We start from the raw sequence: 18,955 nt of genomic DNA, 5'->3' as shown, positions 1-18,955 counted from the left end.
TTGATCTTGCTAAGGCATTTGACACGGTCTCTATCCCAAAACTTTTAAACAAACTAGAAGCATTTGGACTAAGAGGAAACCAACTTAAACTGTTTGAGAGCTACCTTAGCGATCGCACTCAATGTGTTAAGATTGGTGATCACTTAAGTTGCGAACTACCAGTAGAGTATGGAGTTCCTCAAGGGAGTATCCTGGGGCCTACCTTATTTTTAATATATATTAATGACATGTGTAAACTAAATCTACAAGATGGTAAAATTATAGCCTTTGCAGATGATACAACCTTAATTTTTACAGGGAATAGTTGGGATCATACATATCGCATTGCCCAAACTGGATTCAACAAAATTACAAACTGGCTCTCTAATAACACTCTCTCACTTAATGTCGAAAAAACTAAATATTTAACCTTTTTCATTAAAAACACAGGATTAGTCATACCCACAAACTATTCACTATTTGTACACAACCATGTTATGACTGAAGGCAGTGTCTGCAATTGTTACAAGCTCTCTAAGACAGATCAAATTAAATATTTGGGTGTAATTGTGGATGAAAAACTATCATTTGTACCCCATATAGATGCTCTTTCTAATCGTGTTCGTAAACTGATCTTTGTTTTCAAACACCTTCGCCATATAGCAGATGCAAACATTCTTAAAATGGTGTACTATGCTTTATGTCAATCATCGTTGGGGTATTGTATCTCTTCTTGGGGTGGTGCCTGTAAAAGCGAACTTAAAAAGTTAGAGTGTGCTCAAAGAGCAATACTTAAAGTTATTATGTTTAAACCAATTCTTTTCCCAACGGAGGAACTATACAAATTATTTAAAGTTTTAACTGTTCGTCAATTGTTTATTCTTAACATTATTATCAAACAACATAAACATATTGACTGTCTACCAAAGTATCCTTGTTCCTTCACCACTTCTCAGCGTCCTAAACGTTTAAATATGATTTCTCGAACAAACACATGCAATACCTCATTCAGCCAAAGATTTTACTATTTCCTAGGATGCTTCCTCTATAATAAACTTAACAATTCCTTATCTTTCGATTCTAAAACGGTTCATGAGTGCAAAAAAATAGCCATAGGTTGGCTATTACATTTTAACTATGACGAAACTGAAAATCTATTACACCCTGTTAGATAATAAGATTTGTTTAAATCCGTACTTCACACATACACACACACACACACACACACACACACACACACACACACACACATATATACACATACATGCACACAAATACTCACACACGTACATACACACCTTCTCACACTCACATACTTACACATAAGTAGCTTGAACTATTTAAATATATTATAATAATTTTCATAATTTAATTTTCTTTTTTCACCTCATTGTTAAATTGTATAAAAATATATATAGATAATAATTGTATTAGAACTCCGCACAACTCATGAATATAATATTGTACAAATGGAAGATAGCTGGTACTTATAGCACAGGTAGTACCTATTGTAAGTGCCAGCAGTGCTTTAAAATTAATAATCTCCTAATATAATCATATAATTGTACCTATTCGTTTTTAAGTTGTTGGAACAATAAATACATTTTATTATTATTATTATTATTATTACTATGTACGTGCCTGCAAGTTGTCTTTGATTACTAGGGTAGGCATTACGGGCGTTGGTTTATTTATATAGGTAGGTACTTATGTATAACGTAGGCGTAAGTAAGTTTATACAATAGCCTCTTGTGAGTAGAAAGTCAATGCGCGGCTTTAGTTACAGGTATAACTCGATTGTCTTCGTTGCAAATGCCAGTAAACGAATCAACTTTTTGCTTTCGCTGGACTTGGCAATAACTAATTATTAATTTCTCTGTCTATTGTAGGATCGGGGCTTCGGAGGGAAAGGGACAGAAGTCGACAGGTAGGGAGGCATGCGCGCACTGCGCAGGCGCGACGCCAGCGCCATTGCCGCGACTGCCGGCCGCGACAGCGCGCGCACCTTGCGACTGCTCCTGTCAACTGTCAACAGAGCTTCGAAATACTTACCAAGAATTCACAAAACTTACCAGTAACATGTGAACAAAAATATATACCAAGGAGTGAAGTGTTCTTGTGATTTGTGCAACTTGTGTTGTGGCCACTCGATGTGTAGTGAGGCAAGCCGTGTTAACTTTGGATGAATGTCAGAAAATCGTCTTATTGGATGCTTTTAAGGTATGTTATGAACTGTAGCTATAATCATAGCCTCTGAATACATGTAAGGCCGCTGTGGTGCAGTGGTTGTGTGTTTGGCTCACGGGTTCAAGTCCCGGTGGGGATATATCACGAAAGCACTTTGTTAGGACATTGCTGGCTAGTCTCGAATGTCCAAAAAGTAAAGGCCCTATTATACCTACCTACCTATTGCATTACCGCTTCCAACCGGCCCGATGCGTCGGAATCGGGCAGGGAGCGGAGCGACGAATTGGCCAATTTTCCATATACGTTTTGTACCTACTACACGCCAATAGATACGGTGGCCCGATGAATCGATTATCGGATATAGTGTAAATCAGAATAAGGATCTTTAAACCTACACCCCTTAAGTCGTGTCCGACGCCTTGCGTGTATTTCGAAGGGTTGTGGGACCAGTTTAAGGTGTGAAATGTGTAAAAATAAAAACTCAAAATACTATCAAAACCTTTAATTCTATTATATTATGTTACCTATATTAAGTAAAACAATATATTACAGTAATAGGCACCTAGCACATGCTTACATTTTGTGCCTAGAAATAAGACTGAGGTTAGTACCATAACATAAGATAAGCTCACAACTAGGTAGGTATATCCCAATTGGGGTAATCGCAAGATGAACTATGCACCCACACCTCACCGAGTTTTCTGTTAGGTAATGCCTTACGGCCATTAAGTCTAAAGTAAGACCCAGAGGGGTAAGGTCGGCGCTGGATACAAATTGATGCGCGTTACCGCCATTGCCCAGTGGCTCAAATTAGCTCCAAAATTATTTTTTTTCGATTCTGCTCCGCACCACCCCAATCCCCTGGTAGTTGCGGCTTCCGAGTACATCCCGCTTAGGGACGGTACTGAAAAGTATCGGCTCCCGAAGGATGTAATATACGATCCCGATGACCCGATTACTCTAGCCATAAAGGCGCCCAATCAGCTCGCGGCAACAAACACTTCAGAACCCCGATACCGAGCCCGCCGGCGTGGTTGACGATTTCCGACATTCCGCGCTCATCACTATCGACCCACTAGGGTCGATTTTTTTTTTCAAATATTACTTCTGCACCTGGGTTCGCGCCCAACTTAGCACCCTCAGACCTGTTGTCTTTAAATATTATACCGGATGAGAGCCCTCAGCGCTCCCCATTTGTCCGGCCAAGTAGTTAATTCCATTTACGGCAAGTCTACAATAAGTCACGTCAAAAAAAGGAGAGTTATCATCCTATACATAGGTACTTAAATAATATTTTTCTTCGTTCTAAGTAAACTCTTTTTAATTAATTGCGTTTATGCAAATGTAAATCTATTTGACTTTTCGTCACTCACACATACCAGTATCCGAGATAATACGGGTAAAAGGTGCCCCTGGCTAGATTGGTGGCGGTGGGGTACCACGCGTCTGTGGTGACGGTGGATTCCCAGGGGTTCAATATCAGTGGGGGAAGCTTCACGCCGTATATAGTCAACTCTATCAGAGCCTTGAACGAGTATACAAACCGAAATTCAATGAACGCGGACGTTTTGAAGTATGCGAAACATTCCAGCCTGGAAACAAGATTGGCAGATGATTAATATAGTAAACGATACAGAAGTAAGTACACAGATTGTATTCCGAGTGTCCCTTGTTAACACTATTAACGACTGAGAATGTTTTGTATCACTACTATTGATAGGGTTGAAAATCAGTGTTGCCCTCTGTGTAAATTTTCACTGAACCCTGGCCTTTTTTGGTGAGCTGTGGCCGACGTTGTGACGACCTTTGGGGTTAAAATGGCCACATCGAAGCAATTCATCTAAGAAAGCAATATTGCTATTTGACATTTTTGTTTGCATTGCTCACTTACTTTTATATGCGCAAATGTCAATATTACTTTCTTAGATGAATTGCTTCATCTAAGAAAGTAATATTTGAATTGAATCAAAATCTATGGGGTAGGTACTAGTACTTCCCGTAGAACATAGATGTGAGTAAGTAGTATGACATGTAATGAACGTCTTTTGATGAAACTTGTACTATTGTACTTGTTATTGTATTTATGTGGAGGAAGCAAGAGAAGTGTGTCAGGATCGAAGCAAATGGAATTCTATAGTCTCTGCTTACCCCGGTGGGAAATAGGCGTGAGTTTATGTATGTACTATTCCCTACGTTGAATGATACTTAATGCAATAAAAAGCCTTTAACGGATTCATGTTGGCTACTAACTGATAAGGGTTTCCATACAAAAGACATCAACGCGTTCATGTTATTGTTGCATAGTAATGTTTTGTTTGCCAGAACTTTAAAACTGCTAAGCCGATTTTGATGATACTTGCACTATTCTCTAAGTTGGACGATACTCAATCTAATAAAGAATAATTATTGTAATACGATATACGGTTCCTGAGTAATGCGTGTACAAACATACATATATGCAGGGCACACGTGCTCAGAATCCACATAGACTAACATACTTACGTATGTATATACTCATACAAATTTATTGTGCAATTCCAATTTTTATTAATTCCAATTATATTTTGAATTAAATTGAAATTTAAATCAATAGTCTCCTTTTTTCAGTCTGTTAAAAAAAGAATCGCTTTATTTATCTAGTCGTCCTACGATGCCTATGCGGGGCTATGCCGCATCTTTGGCGGGAATGCCTTCATAGGCCTCGTCAATGCCTTCGGGCAAGTCTGGGATCAGAAGCCATCAAAAGGAAAGAAAAAAATGTAGCCATAACGAGTGCAAAACACGTGGTTGGACTTACTTCTTGAAGTCGACGCCGATCATGTGGGGCGCGTGCGCGGTGCCCTCTCGTATGCAATGGTGCTCCACCCAGAAGGAAGTCATGGTTCGCGACATGGTCTCAAACCTCACAACGGCGCAGGAGAACATTGCTATGTCGTATACAGCCACCTGCCACACGCACCAACGATAATCATCAATAATTTCTAATCTGAAAAATTATTCTTCTTCTGTCATGTAGGTTATTATTATGTAGTTTATGTAGTCGAAAGTGTATTTATTTTTATACGTACAAGTATTCCCATGCTGCATTATCCCGCTATATTACATAATATTCAATATCTCCTATACTTAAAGGTTGTCTGGAAGAGATTGCTACTTAGCAATAGGGCCGCCTATTGTACTCATTCTATTTCTCTTTTGTTTTGTAGTTTGTTTTTTCCTGTTTGTGCAATAAAGTATTTATGTTATGTTATTTTATGTTCTGAGGACACTGACCGGCCTCATCAACCCTGACGTCAGGGTTACTTTTAAAAGATCTAGACTTGGCCCGTGTCGCGACTACTATTAAATATTAGCCAAGACCGACTGCTTTACGAGCCCTCCGAAACGCGGATCATCAGACTTTCAGACAATCGGGTGATCAGCCTGGATCACAAAGTCATTTTATAATAGCTCCCTACCGGGAATCAATCCCAGCGCTTCCTCTATCGAGAGACCAACGCTCTAACCACTAGACCACTGAGGCTGATACAGTGGACACATCTTTACACATACATATCTTTCTTAACATTCTGAAATCTGTCCTGTCCTGTTATCATTTAAACGAATGAAAATCGATTGTGGTTTGTTACACAGTTAGGCCTCGTGATGTGTTCTTATTCCGTCGATGAAATTCCGTAATTCTTTATCTTCAATTCATTGACTTCCATATACATATATTTATGTACGGTCGCCGTTTCTTTAATTAGCTTCATGTAACAATTTATTTTAGGATTCTGAACCTCAAAGGGAACTCCAGAACCCTTACAGGATCACTTTGTTGTGCGTCTGTTGTGAACGCGTGGAGTTCAAGTTGAAATTAACATCTAATACTTTGCGGTCCCTTGAAGGTGTAAAAAAGTCGAGCTTCTAAATCAACTCAATCTAAAGATACGACAATTTTAGCCTTATTTTCATACATTAATTTCGTAAGCCTTTTATTTTAAAAGGGTGCTTTAGGACCAATGAGGGGCTTTATCGATGGCGGTGTCCAGTATTTTCTCCGTTTAAACTTCTAATTTCATGAATGCATCGTTTATCTTTGTTTTTTATTATATATAAATGATAACCTTTTTTATTATTACACCAAGGTACAATTACAAACTTCCACCCATTATTATTCTGATTAAAAAAAAGAGAAGCATTATAGGTAGCAACGTCATTCTAATACATTAATGTGATCCAAGTATCAAGCAACAATTTGTTTTATATATGCTTCTGCCATTACATTTCATTTTTTGAATGTACCCTAGCAATGAGAAAATAGGTAATTATCACGTAAAAAGTGAACAACGCCATCTATCGTGTGTTTGGGGAACGTCGATTGGAAAATCCCTCATTGGTGACTAGTTACGTCCTTGTGAAACTTTGTTCTAGGTAGATTAAAATATGCTTACGAAGTAGAAGCCCTGTCCGATGTTTTGCGTCATGAGGAGCTCTGACTGATCCTTGTAGATGACATTGCCTCGCTCGCCCCTTTCACACTGGCCGTACTCCGTCGGTATTACCGTGTCCGCTGTAATTATAACGATTATCCATTTTTCAAATGAAATATTACTTATTGCACACAACAAAGAGGAGCTCGGTGGCGCAGCGGTAAACGCGCTTGGTCTGCGATTGTTGAAGTTAAGCAACTTTCGCAAAGGCCGGTCATAGGATGGGTGACCACAAAAAAAAGATAAAGTTTCATCTCGAGCTCCTCCGTGCTTCGGAAGGCACGTTAAGCCGTTGCTCCCGGCTGCATTAGCAGTCGTTAATAACCATCAATCCGCACTGGGCCCGCGTGGTGGTTTAAGGCCCGATCTCCCTATCCATCCATAGGGAAGGCCCGTGCCCCAGCAGCGGGGACGTTAATTGGCTGATGATGATGATGCACACAAACAAAACATTTTAAAAATATTTAGCAACAGTATGAGCGGCTTTATCTACCAGGTGTCAGCCATAAAAAACTTGGATGCGGGATGGTGCAGCAACAACGGGTATAAACTACTGTTACATACATACATACATACATAAACTCACGCCTATTTCCCACCGGGGTAAGCAGAGACTATAGAATTCCATTTGCTTCGATCCTGACACACTTCTCTTGCTTCCTCCACATTCATCAATCGCTTCATACACGCACGCCGGTTCAGAGTAGATCGTATACTACTGTTAATATTTATATAAATACTTACACTACGCATACTCAAAATATAATACATATTAACCTAATAACACCTAACCTTACTATAGAGAAAATAATCTATACTTATAATAAATCTGTAGAGAGGTCAATTCTGTACATTAAATATTTTTTCAAAATAACTATCAGGGGGTGATAAGTGGTCGATACTGATGCCAAAAATGCAATCAGTAAAATTTTTGTCTGTCTGTCTGTCTGTCTGTCTGTCTGTCTGTCTGTATGTTCCTTATAGAAACAAAAACTACTGGACGGATTTTAATGAAACTTGGTACAATTATTCTTCACACTCCTGGACAGGTTATAGTATACTTTTCATCACGCTACAATCAATAGGAGCAGAGTAGTGAAGGGAAATCCTTTTGTATGAAAAATCTAAACCGCTCAAGTTAGACGTTTGAAATTTGGCATGCAGGTACCTTAGATACCGTAGAGGTGCACTAAGAAAGGAATTCCCGAAATTCCCACGGGAACGGGAATTAGCGGGAAAATCCTTTTGTATGAAAAATCTAAACCACTCAAGTTAGACGTTTGAAATTTGGCATGCAGGTACCTTAGATACCGTAGAGGTACACTAAGAAAGGAATTCCCGAAATTCCCACGGGAACGGGAATTAGCGGGAAAATCCTTTTGTATGAAAAATCTAAACCACTCAAGTTAGACGTTTGAAATTTGGCATGCAGATACCTTAGATACCGTAGAGGTGCACTAAGAAAGGAATTCCTGAAATTCCCACGAGAACGGGAATTAGCGGGAAAATCCTTTTGTATGAAAAATCTAAACCACTCAAGTTAGACGTTTGAAATTTGTCATGCAGGTACCTTAGATACCGTAGAGGTGTACTAAGAAAGGAATTCCCGAAATTCCCACGGGAACGGCAATTAGCGGGAAAATCCTTTTGTATGAAAAATCTAAACCACTCAAGTTAGACGTTTGAAATTTGGCATGCAGGTACCATAGGTACCGTAGAGGTGCACTAAGAAATGAATTCCCGAAATTCCCACGGAAACGGGAATTAGCGGGAAAATCCTTTTGTATGAAAAATCTAAACCACTCAAGTTAGACGTTTGAAATTTGGCATGCAGGTACCATAGGTACCGTAGAGGTGCACTAAGAAAGGAATTCCCGAAATTCCCACGGGAACGGGAATTAGCGGGAAAATCCTTTTGTATGAAAAATCTAAACCACTCAAGTTAGACGTTTGAAATTTGGCATGCAGGTACTTTAGTAAACTTAAAGCTTAGTTGCAACAGGATATTACAAAATTCCCACGGGAACGGTAGTTAGCGGGAAAAACATTTGTATGAAAAAATCAAATCTAAATAAAAGGAGAAACTGACTGACTCAGTGACTGACATATCAACGCATAGCCTGAACGGCTAAACGTAGGCATTTGAAATTTGGAAGGGACATAGCTTAGGTACCGTAGAGGTGCACTAAGAAAGGAATTCCCGGAATTCCCACGGGAACGGAAATTTGCGGGAAAATCCTTTTGTATGAAAAATCTAAACCGCTTAAGTTAGACGCTTGAAATTTGGCATGCAGGTACCTTAGTTAACTTAAAGCTTAGTTGCAACAGGATATTGCAAAATTCCCACGGAAACGGGAGTAAGCGGGAAAAAAACATTTGTATGAAAAAATCGAAACCGCGTAAGATAGATGTTTTCAATTCAATTCAATTAAATTATTTATTGCATTCCATGTAGTACAATGGGGTGTTACATAGGCATAGGAACTAAAACATGGACCCTGTAGGGCACAGCAACGTTGAAGGGGAGAGAGGAAGTGTGTATTAAAATTAAAACTCAATGAACAATCAATTAAAAAAAAATCAATTCAATCAATTGATTCAATCTAGCATGCATGCATACCTTAGTAAATATAAAGTTTATTTTTGGCTGTATTTTGAAAAATGGGAGTTATTGGGAAAAAAAAATTATGAAAAAATCTAAACTGCATAAGTATGCACTCCCACACACACAAAGATCTCTCTCTTATATAACACGCCACGCGGACGAAGTCGCGGGCAAAAGCTAGTAAACTAATAAGTAAATAGACACACAACATGGTTAGTAGGGAAATATATAGATACACAAAGATAAACCACATTAAGCTGAGCTCGCAGCAGATTTATGAAGCTCAGAAGAGAGTTTTTTGAAGCCCGTAAAATAAATGCAAACATATCAATGCTATGGACATACTTAAATTATATTCGTTCCTAAAATGTATAATTTATTTCACAAAAACTGTTTACAGACAGAAACAACAAATATAACTTAACCTAAAAAAATATAATACATAAATAAAAAACAAAAGCATTGAAAAAAAAAATACTACCTGTCGTATAAATAAATTGGTAGTCTCAATTTATTTATAACATTTATTTCAGATTTCACTCTGCATATTGTTAGTAAAGTAAGCGCGGCGCGTAGGGCGCCCCCGATACCGACCCCGCCGGCGTGGTCGACGATTTCCCCCATTCAGCCCTTATCGCTATCGACCCGCTAGGGTCGATTAATTCTTTCAAATATTTTTCCTCTCAGACGACGCCCTGAGCCGAGGTTCGCGCCCAACTGGGCACCCTCAGGCCTGTTGTCTTAAACGTTGTACCGGGTGAGAGCCTTCAGCGCTCCCCATTTGTCCGGCCAAGTAGTTAATGCCATCTGCGGCAAATCTACAATAAGTCACGTCAAAAAAAAAAGCGTAAGGCGCATACAAACTTTGTTATAAAACAATTTCTTTTATATATACATAATCATCATTCATCTAGTGCACTGCCATGGGGCTTGAGGGTTGGCCAACCCTCTCGGCCAGCGCCTCGTATAGTAAGAGTATTAATACTAAGCAGTTTGGATCCTATATTAGACTGACCTTTATACATGACCATTTCGTAAGGCGAGAGTTGTCTGAGGAAGAGTGCGGTGGAGTCTTCCGGCACGTCCTCCAGCGGCACGTTGGTGATGGCCTCGTTGATCCACTGCAGCGTGTGCTGCATGCTCACGAACCGCGCCGGCGCGCCGCAGCCAGGACCACGCACACCGAACCCCAGCTGGATCCAAATCACATCTTCTCTCAAATCAAATTTTAGTTTTAAAAACACTCTTCGTAAACTTTCGTGAGCCGCCATTTTGAAAAATAAAACAAGATGGCGGCTGGGGCAATATGGACTGCCCCTCTAATAAAAATAGTCCCATCGTTTCAAAAGCTGGCAGTCACCTCTTACCGTCATCTCCATAGCGTTATCCCATTTTTCACAGGGTTTGACAGGTCCGGTTTTTTACAGAAGCGACTGTCTGCCTGACCACTCACCAATGTCCAATATACGTTGTTGATGCGCGTGACCAGCAGCGCGCCTGCGTCCCACACGCACGACTTTGTTTCTGCCTCCACTGACGCGCACAGAGAATGCGCCGGCTTCATTTTTTGATACGTAAGCTGCAGGCACGCGAAACATAGAGAAGTTGAAAATTGCTCAAACGCCAAGGGGTTTGATTAGCAACCCACCTGATGTGCCAATGGACGGGACACGCGATCACGTGTCAGTCAGGACAGGTGGGGTCGCTGAATATACAGTTCGATCAAGTAATTAATAGTTTAATATCATCTGAGGTAAATCTACAAAAAGTCACGTCATAAATGTCCGTGCATCTGTGGTAGACTAGTTGAAAGAACGCTTGACTCTCATTGTGAGGTCGCAGGTTAAAATCCCACGGAATGGACCTAAACCAATGTTTGGACTAGAAATGAGTATCACGTGGTGAAGGAAAACATCGTGAGGAAACCCATATTCCCGAAAATGCGTTTCGGAGGTGTGTATGTGACCTAACCTGGTGGTGTTTGCGCTTACCTGACTTCTGTAGTAGAATTCGGCACAATCACGGTCTGTCACGTAGTTTACTTTATATATTTCCTTTTCTATCTCTTTCCGATCTGTGAACACATTATACGAGGAGTACTTTCACTAAATCCCTCTTAATGCTTACTGCTTACCTACATTTTAATTAAGAGAAGTTTGTACTTTTCGATTCTGTCCTATCGATTTGGGCTGTGCGCAAGGCAGTTGGTATACAGAGGCATTGTAACAAAAACTTTGAGGGATGATTCAGGCCATGATTCTGACCTGTATACAATTTAGAGAGACTGAATTTTACAGCTCGCATTTTACTAATTTATATTAAAAATTTAAACATACTACTTAATAAATAGTAATTACCGTCACTTAATTTGATGACGTGCAGATTATCAAAACTTCCCATACCTCTCAGCGGCAAACAAACCGGCATCACAGGAGCTGTAATACAATTAAGACACATAAATATCACCATAGTACATTCGCCATATCGTAATAGACATGAGCACGACGCTTGTAGTTGGAATGTAGGAACTGAAATGTAGGAGAGACGTCACACCGTAGGGGCTAAGGTTCTTATCATCGCCACACCCCGGGCACTTCATCCAATACACCTCGTTTTACACAGACACTACACATTGACGTTATCGTACACGCGCATCTGTATGTGACGTCTGACGCCCATACGATTAAAAGACTAAAGTAAGACTGGGGTGGGGGTGAGGTAAACCTCGCTAAGCTGCTGGTTGGGAGCAGAGAGTTGCCGTTCCATACGTCGCGTTTCCGCCCGTGATGCCCGCGCGTGTCGAGAGCTTTAGGGTGCTTTTCCCCCAGAGATGTGCTATGCAGCGTTGCTATGGATATGTTTTATATCCACCAATATGGTGAAAACGAATTCAAGTATGCTACAGACGGTCGTGAGTGGTGTAGCTATGTCAAACGCAAAGCAACTACAATAGGCTTGCGTCAGTGGAAACGGTCACATAGTTTCGTAGCTTAGGTTTCACACCTTCGCAGCACAGCATATCTCTGGGGAAAAGCACCATTAGGGAGACGCCCCCCTCCGTGACCCACCTCCTATCTTCTTGGAGCCCCAGTCGCGCAGCTGCAGCAGCGCCACTGTCGCGAACGTCTTCTTGCTGACGTAGTCCGGGTGCAGCATATAGTCGTATATCCAAAGGGAATACTTTTCCCCTCCGCTGCCCCACACTATGAACTTTGTGCTGTTCCTGAAACAAAACTGTAATTAAGTACTTACCTACTAATTCTATTTTAGAACTCTTATTTAAACGTGAGAACTAAATTACTTAGTTAAATTGGAGTTGTGTTATTTTTGAGTTTCTTACATATCATTTCGCCTCAACATCATTTAAAGCGGCGTTGAATCTTAAGAATCATCGTAAAATTGGGTTTGATTAGCTGTTGCTTACGTATGTAGATTTAGATAGTATGCACTCTTAAGCTGGGGTTCGTTTTATCAATGAGTAACGCTTGTGTGTGAAGGGATTCCGTGCTTCGGATGACACGCTAAACCATTGGTCCGGGCTACTAGCCCATATACTTCCCCCGACCCGCTGTGAAGCAGCATGTAAGCTGCATACCCCTCCGATTGATTGAAGGAAGGCCTGTGACCAACAATGAGCCGTATATAATAGTCAGATAGTTCATTCATAGGTACCTCATTTGATCTATGGGTATCCGGCCTACGTCTTCGGCGGAGGCGAGCACGTACCCGTAGTGGATCAGGACCCCAGCGGTGACGGCGAAGTGGATCTTGCCACCCAAATCTGACGACATAATGTATCATGAAAAAATATTACTCATTGTCTCCATCATTATCCTGTTCTCACCAGTAAGCCCCTGGGCCCTGGTCTCCCTATCTTAAGATTTAGGTTCCAACAGGTCCGGTTTACAGAAGCGACTGACAATCTAACCTTCCAGAAGGGAAAACCACGCCAGTGCAAGTTAGGTCAGATACCTCCAAAACGAATTTATTTATTTATTATGGTACATCAACAGCAGTACATACACAAACACACAATATAAAATACACATAGAAAAAGCATTTCGCTGATGTGTGGGTTTCCTCAGGATCATTACAAGAAAATCCGACGACCTAGCGATAATACCGGTTCACGACTATTGGTTCTAATTGAAATCAAGGCCCAGCCGTCGCGTGTTGAATTAAGTACCCTCATTTTACCAAGCTTTATGAGACATAGTGATAAGTGGCGAGCCGTATCGCCGTCTTCAGTGGTCGATAACCAACTGTGTTACTTATAATTGCTTAAGATAAATTAATAAGTAATCGGCACCAGGTATTTATATTAACGACCTCCGTGGTCCAGTGGTTGAGCGTGGGACTCACGATCCGGAGGTCCCGGGTTCGAATCCCGTTCACAAAAATCACTTTGTGATCCCTAGTTTGGCTAGGACATTACAGGCTGATCACCTAATTGTCCAAAAAGTAAGATGATCCGTGCTTCGGAAGGCAAGTTAAGCCGTTGGTCCCGGTTACTACTTACTGATGTAAGTAAGTAGTTGTTACATGAGTCATGTTAGGGGCCTTTGGCTTGATGAGGTTGGTAATTCACCTCACAACCCACACGATAGAAGAAAACCAGGTATTGAACTGGCTCCCCGCTTGAACGGCAAGCTGGTGAACCCCAGGACCACAGAGGTTGCAAATAAATAATCCATACTTACAGAATCCATGTTGGACCACTCCTAGCCACGGGAATCTGGCCAATGGCACCGATCCATCATCCGTACTGTCATCATTCTTCTCGCCATGGCATACGATGGATCCCCAATCGATAGTGTTGCACACATTCGCTGTAGATTTAAAAAAAAAATAACTACAATGAGGTATTTTCTTTTTTTCCAGCTGAGGGATAGGTGGCGCTGAACTTGTTAGGTTACTGCAAGGAACGAAACGTTGTTTCTGTATTTCTTTGATGAAATCTTAAAACAAAACGTAATATCACAATAATTATGTTCTGAAAATAAAAACATAACCATGGAAAAAAAGAAATTAATCTCTTAGTCTGTGGCATCATGGCAATGACCCAGTAATGTAGCTGGTTAAGCGCCATCTAACGAGTTATTGAGAACTATGTTTATTTTTTATTCTAAAAAAGAAAATCCCCCATTACAATCGCAATGGGTAAACAACATGCACTTTCATGAACTCACGCCACCGGGAATAGCAGGGAATATGGAATTCCACCAGCTTCGAGCCTTCGATCGTCATACTTCTTTAAGCCATCCTGCTTGGTACTCCAAGGTCACGGGCGCGGCGATAAGGATCGTGTAGTGTGGTGATCGTAAGGGCGCGGGCGTAACCATGGTAACCACGATCTCGAGCTAGTCTAATAGCGTCGATTTTCCCAATCTCTATGTGACCGGGGTGGATTGGGAAGGGTAATTACCGCTTTAACGTAACGTAGCTTACTTAATTAAAAAAACATAATATCGGGTTCTTACCGCGTTAAAATCAGGGATATGAGACTCCCGATATTCACCTCAAACAATGTAACGTAGCGTGTTACACAGACATATCACTCGTCTCTTTCGTACTAAGCTGTTCACCATTAGTGCGAACGGGACATATGAGGTATATGTTTCGTTCGCACTAGGCGATATACTATACCTCTGTCCTGTTGGTGACAACTTACTATGTCTTTCATAACGACGTGAGCGTGACTATACTTAAAAATAATTCTGTCAACTATTGTGTGAAAAAAATATATTTTAATTAGTTTACTAAATAAATATCTAATTCAAAAAAATAGTTACAAGTATAAAAAAGCAAAAAAGCTAATAACAGTCAAAAGTATTTACAAAAATAAAACAAAAAAATAAGCTGACTCGAACATGTTTAAATCTGTAGAGAGGTCAATTCTGTACATTAAATATTTTTTCAAAATAACTATCAGGGGGTGATAAGTGGTCGATACTGATGCCAAAAATGCAATCAGTAAAATTTTTGTCTGTCTGTCTGTCTGTATGTTCCTTATAGGAACAAAAACTACTGGACGGATTTTAATGAAACTTGGTACAATTATTCTTCACACTCCTGGACAGGTTATAGTATACTTTTCATCACGCTACAATCAATAGGAGCAGAGTAGTGAAGGGAAATTCTTTTGTATGAAAAATCTAAACCACTCAAGTTAGACGTTTGAAATTTGGCATGCAGGTACCTTAGATATCGTAGAGGTATACTAAGAAAGGAATTCCCGAAAATCGTACGGGAACGGGAATTAGCGGGAAAATCCTTTTGTATGAAAAATCTAAATCACTCAAGTTAGACGTTTGAAATTTGGCATGCAGGTACCTTAGATACCGTAGAGGTGTACTAAGAAAGGAATTCCCGAAATTCCCACGGGAACGGGAATTAGCGGGAAAATCCTTTTGTATGAAAAATCTAAACCACTCAAGTTAGACAATTGAAATTTGGCATGCAGGTACTTTAGTAAACTTAAAGCTTAGTTGCAACAGGATATTACAAAATTCCCACGGGAACGGTAGTTAGCGGGAAAAAAACATTTGTATGAAAAAATCAAATCTAAATAAAAGGAGAAACTGACTGACTCAGTGACTGACATATATCAACGCATAGCCTGAACGGCTAAACGTAGGCATTTGAAATTTGGAAGGGACATAGCTTAGGTACCGTAGAGGTGCACTAAGAAAGGAATTCCCGGAATTCCCACGGGAACGGAAATTAGCGGGAAAATCTTTTTGTATGAAAAATCTAAACCGCTTAAGTTAGACGCTTGAAATTTGGCATGCAGGTACCTTAGTTAACTTAAAGCTTAGTTGCAACAGGATATTGCAAAATTCCCACGGAAACGGGAGTTAGTGGGAAAAAAACATTTGTATGAAAAAATCGAAACCGCGTAAGATAGATATTTTCAATTCAATTCAATTAAATTATTTATTGCATTCCATGTAGTCCAATAGGGTGTTACATAGGCATAGGAACTAAAACATGGACCCTATAGGGCACAGCAACGTTGAAGGGAAGAGAGGAAGTGTGTATTAAAATTAAAACTCAATGAACAATCAATTAAAAAAAAAAACAATTCAATCAATTGATTCAATCTAGCACGCATGCATACCTTAGTAAATATAAAGTTTATTTTTGGCTGTATTTTGAAAAATGGGAGTTATTGGGAAAAAAAAATGTACTTATGAAAAAATCTAAACTGCATAAGTATGCACTCCCACACACACAAAGATCTCTCTCTTATATAACACGCCACGCGGACGAAGTCGCGGGCAAAAGCTAGTTAGGTATAAGTACTTACTAGCAGATTATAATTAACAACTATACGTATTGTACAAAAGCTAAATAATAAAATATTATAGTACTTACTTTTGTATATTAACACACCTAGCCATAATATTACACAGTTCATTGTCACCATTTCACTATACCAGTTTTTGCTTGTATAAACGTCCAAGTTGCAGATTAAAACATAATTAAATTATTTTTTTAAATTATAGCATCCTTCCGCCTGAGATTTTGTCCGCGCGGCGTGGACATCGGTAATCATGCACACGCAGGTATCATGATGGCTGTACACAGTTGCGACCAGTACGACAGATATTACAAAATAAATGAAGCTCTGATGACTGCCATAATTTTATAGACATCGTCGTGACCAAGTTTGTCAACAGCAGGACCAACTCATCATCAAGATCAGGTTGCACTTTCCCACAACATTTTAAAATGGATAATGCCGTGTTTGTTTCCGCCTTTACTGAAGCGATCGAGCGAGCTAAAGCGACACATACAGTCATCTAAATAATATAAAAGGAGAAACTAACTGACTGCCATATCAACGCACAGCCTAGACGGCTAAACGTAGGCACTTGAAATTTGGAAGGGACGTAGCTTAGGTACCGTAGAGGTGCACTAAGAAAGGAATTCCCTAAATTCCCACGGGAACGGGAATTAGCGGGAAAAAAACATTTGTATGAAAAAACATTCTCATCTCTGAATTCCAGACGAAAGCTTATAGGTACTTCAGGGTTAGCCTCCTCTGATCGTATTTTCCTAAATTTATATTAAACCAAATTATAATAAACTAATAATCTAAAAATTAATAACAATTCATTATTTATCTGAGCTACTTATACTATAACCTCATTTAAAAATAATATCATCATCATCATCAGCCGTATGACGCCCACTGCTGGGCATAGGCCTCCCCCAAGGATCTCCACGACGATCGGTCCAGCGCTGCCCGCATCCAGCGGCTTCCCGCGACCTTCACCAGATCGTCGGTCCACCTTGTAGCGGGCCTACCCACTGAGCGTCGTCCGACACGTGGTCGCCACTCCAGAACCTTTCCGCCCCATCGGCCATCGGTTCTCCTCGCTATGTGTCCTGCCCACTGCCACTTCAGCTTTGCAATTCTCCGAGCTATGTCGGTGGCTTTAGTTCTCCTGCGGATCTCCTCATTTCTGATTCGATCCAGCAGGGAAATACCGAGCATAGCTCGGTAAAAATAATAAAATTAAGTATTTTTTAACCTTTCTCCCACACACATAAAGATCTCTCTTTTATAACACGCCACGCGGACGAAATCGCGGGCAAAAGCTAGTGAGCAATATAATGTACCCACTTTAGGACTGTGTCGCACTAACATATTTGACATTTAGTGACTACAGTTATAGTTTAGAGACTTACAGTTCAATTTGTCAAAAAAGTTAATGTGACATGGTACCAAAGAGTATACAATATTAATGCTCGTGACCGTACATTGTATATATAATGAATGGCAACATTTGTTTGAATATTAAAACCCTTAAGGGATAAAATACGCCTCTGGATTACATTTTGCAATTGTCTGAACTGAAAATAAAATTATTTCAGTTCAGTCTTGGACGGAACGGATGTCAGGAGTTGCTGCAGGTTTTATTATTAATAGTCTCTGACGCCGTAAGCGATTGCCGATGTAACTTTAAAATGATATTGGTATAACTGTAAAAAGAAAAATGCGAAATATAAAATGGACAAAATGTCTATTTGTATTACTTGTTTTAAAATAAAAATAATATTAGATTATGTGCGTGATGGTTGTGACAGAATATAACTTTATGTGTACCAGTATTGACCGGTGTGCCAACGGCCTCTGGACAACTTGTAGGTAGTGGGATACCACGCATCTGTGGTGACGGTGGCTTCCCAGGGGTTCAAATGCAGAGGAGGAAGCTTCACGCCGTATAATGTCAACTCTATCAGAGCCTTGAACGAGTATACAAACCGAAATTCAACGAATGCGGACGTTTTGAAGTATGCGAAACATTCCAGCCTGGAAACAATTAGATTCACTTAGAAATAAATTTAAAGAAATTAGTATTTTAACTTTGGCATCACAATATATCTTTGAAAACTTTATACATATATGTAAAAAAACATATAGGATTGTTTGCAAAAAAATGCGATCGGAATAAAAATAAACTTGCTTTACAAGTCAGTCGATTACATAAGATCACTAAATCTTTTAAGGGGCAATCTATACGTTTTTATAATAAGACTCCAATTGACATTCAGAATTTGCCTTTCAACTGTTTTAAGACAGTAGTTAAACAGAAACTCTCCAAAAAAGGTTATTATAAGGTTAGTGATAATTTAGAAGATATGAATGCAGCTAAATTACTCAATTGTATAATAATATTTTATGGGTTTTTTTAAAAAGAAC

The 18,955-nt window shown here is 39.8% G+C and overlaps 1 protein-coding gene across 1 annotated transcript in view; it reads left to right on the top strand.

Annotated features, from left to right (window-relative positions):
- LOC126373769 (ankyrin repeat domain-containing protein 6) overlaps nucleotides 1-18,955 on the top strand; it is an 82,288-nt gene that overhangs the window by 19,854 nt on the left and 43,479 nt on the right. The window contains exon 2 of the mRNA XM_050020050.1: nucleotides 1,869-2,199. The gene's annotated coding sequence lies outside the window, so the exon portion shown is untranslated. The remainder of the gene's footprint in view (nucleotides 1-1,868; nucleotides 2,200-18,955) is intronic.

This window comes from Pectinophora gossypiella, chromosome 16 (assembly GCF_024362695.1).
Source record: "Pectinophora gossypiella chromosome 16, ilPecGoss1.1, whole genome shotgun sequence".
Taxonomy (NCBI): Eukaryota; Metazoa; Arthropoda; class Insecta; order Lepidoptera; family Gelechiidae; genus Pectinophora; species Pectinophora gossypiella.
Note: the sequence above shows the minus strand (reverse complement) of the source record. Positions and strands in the feature narration are given on the sequence as shown.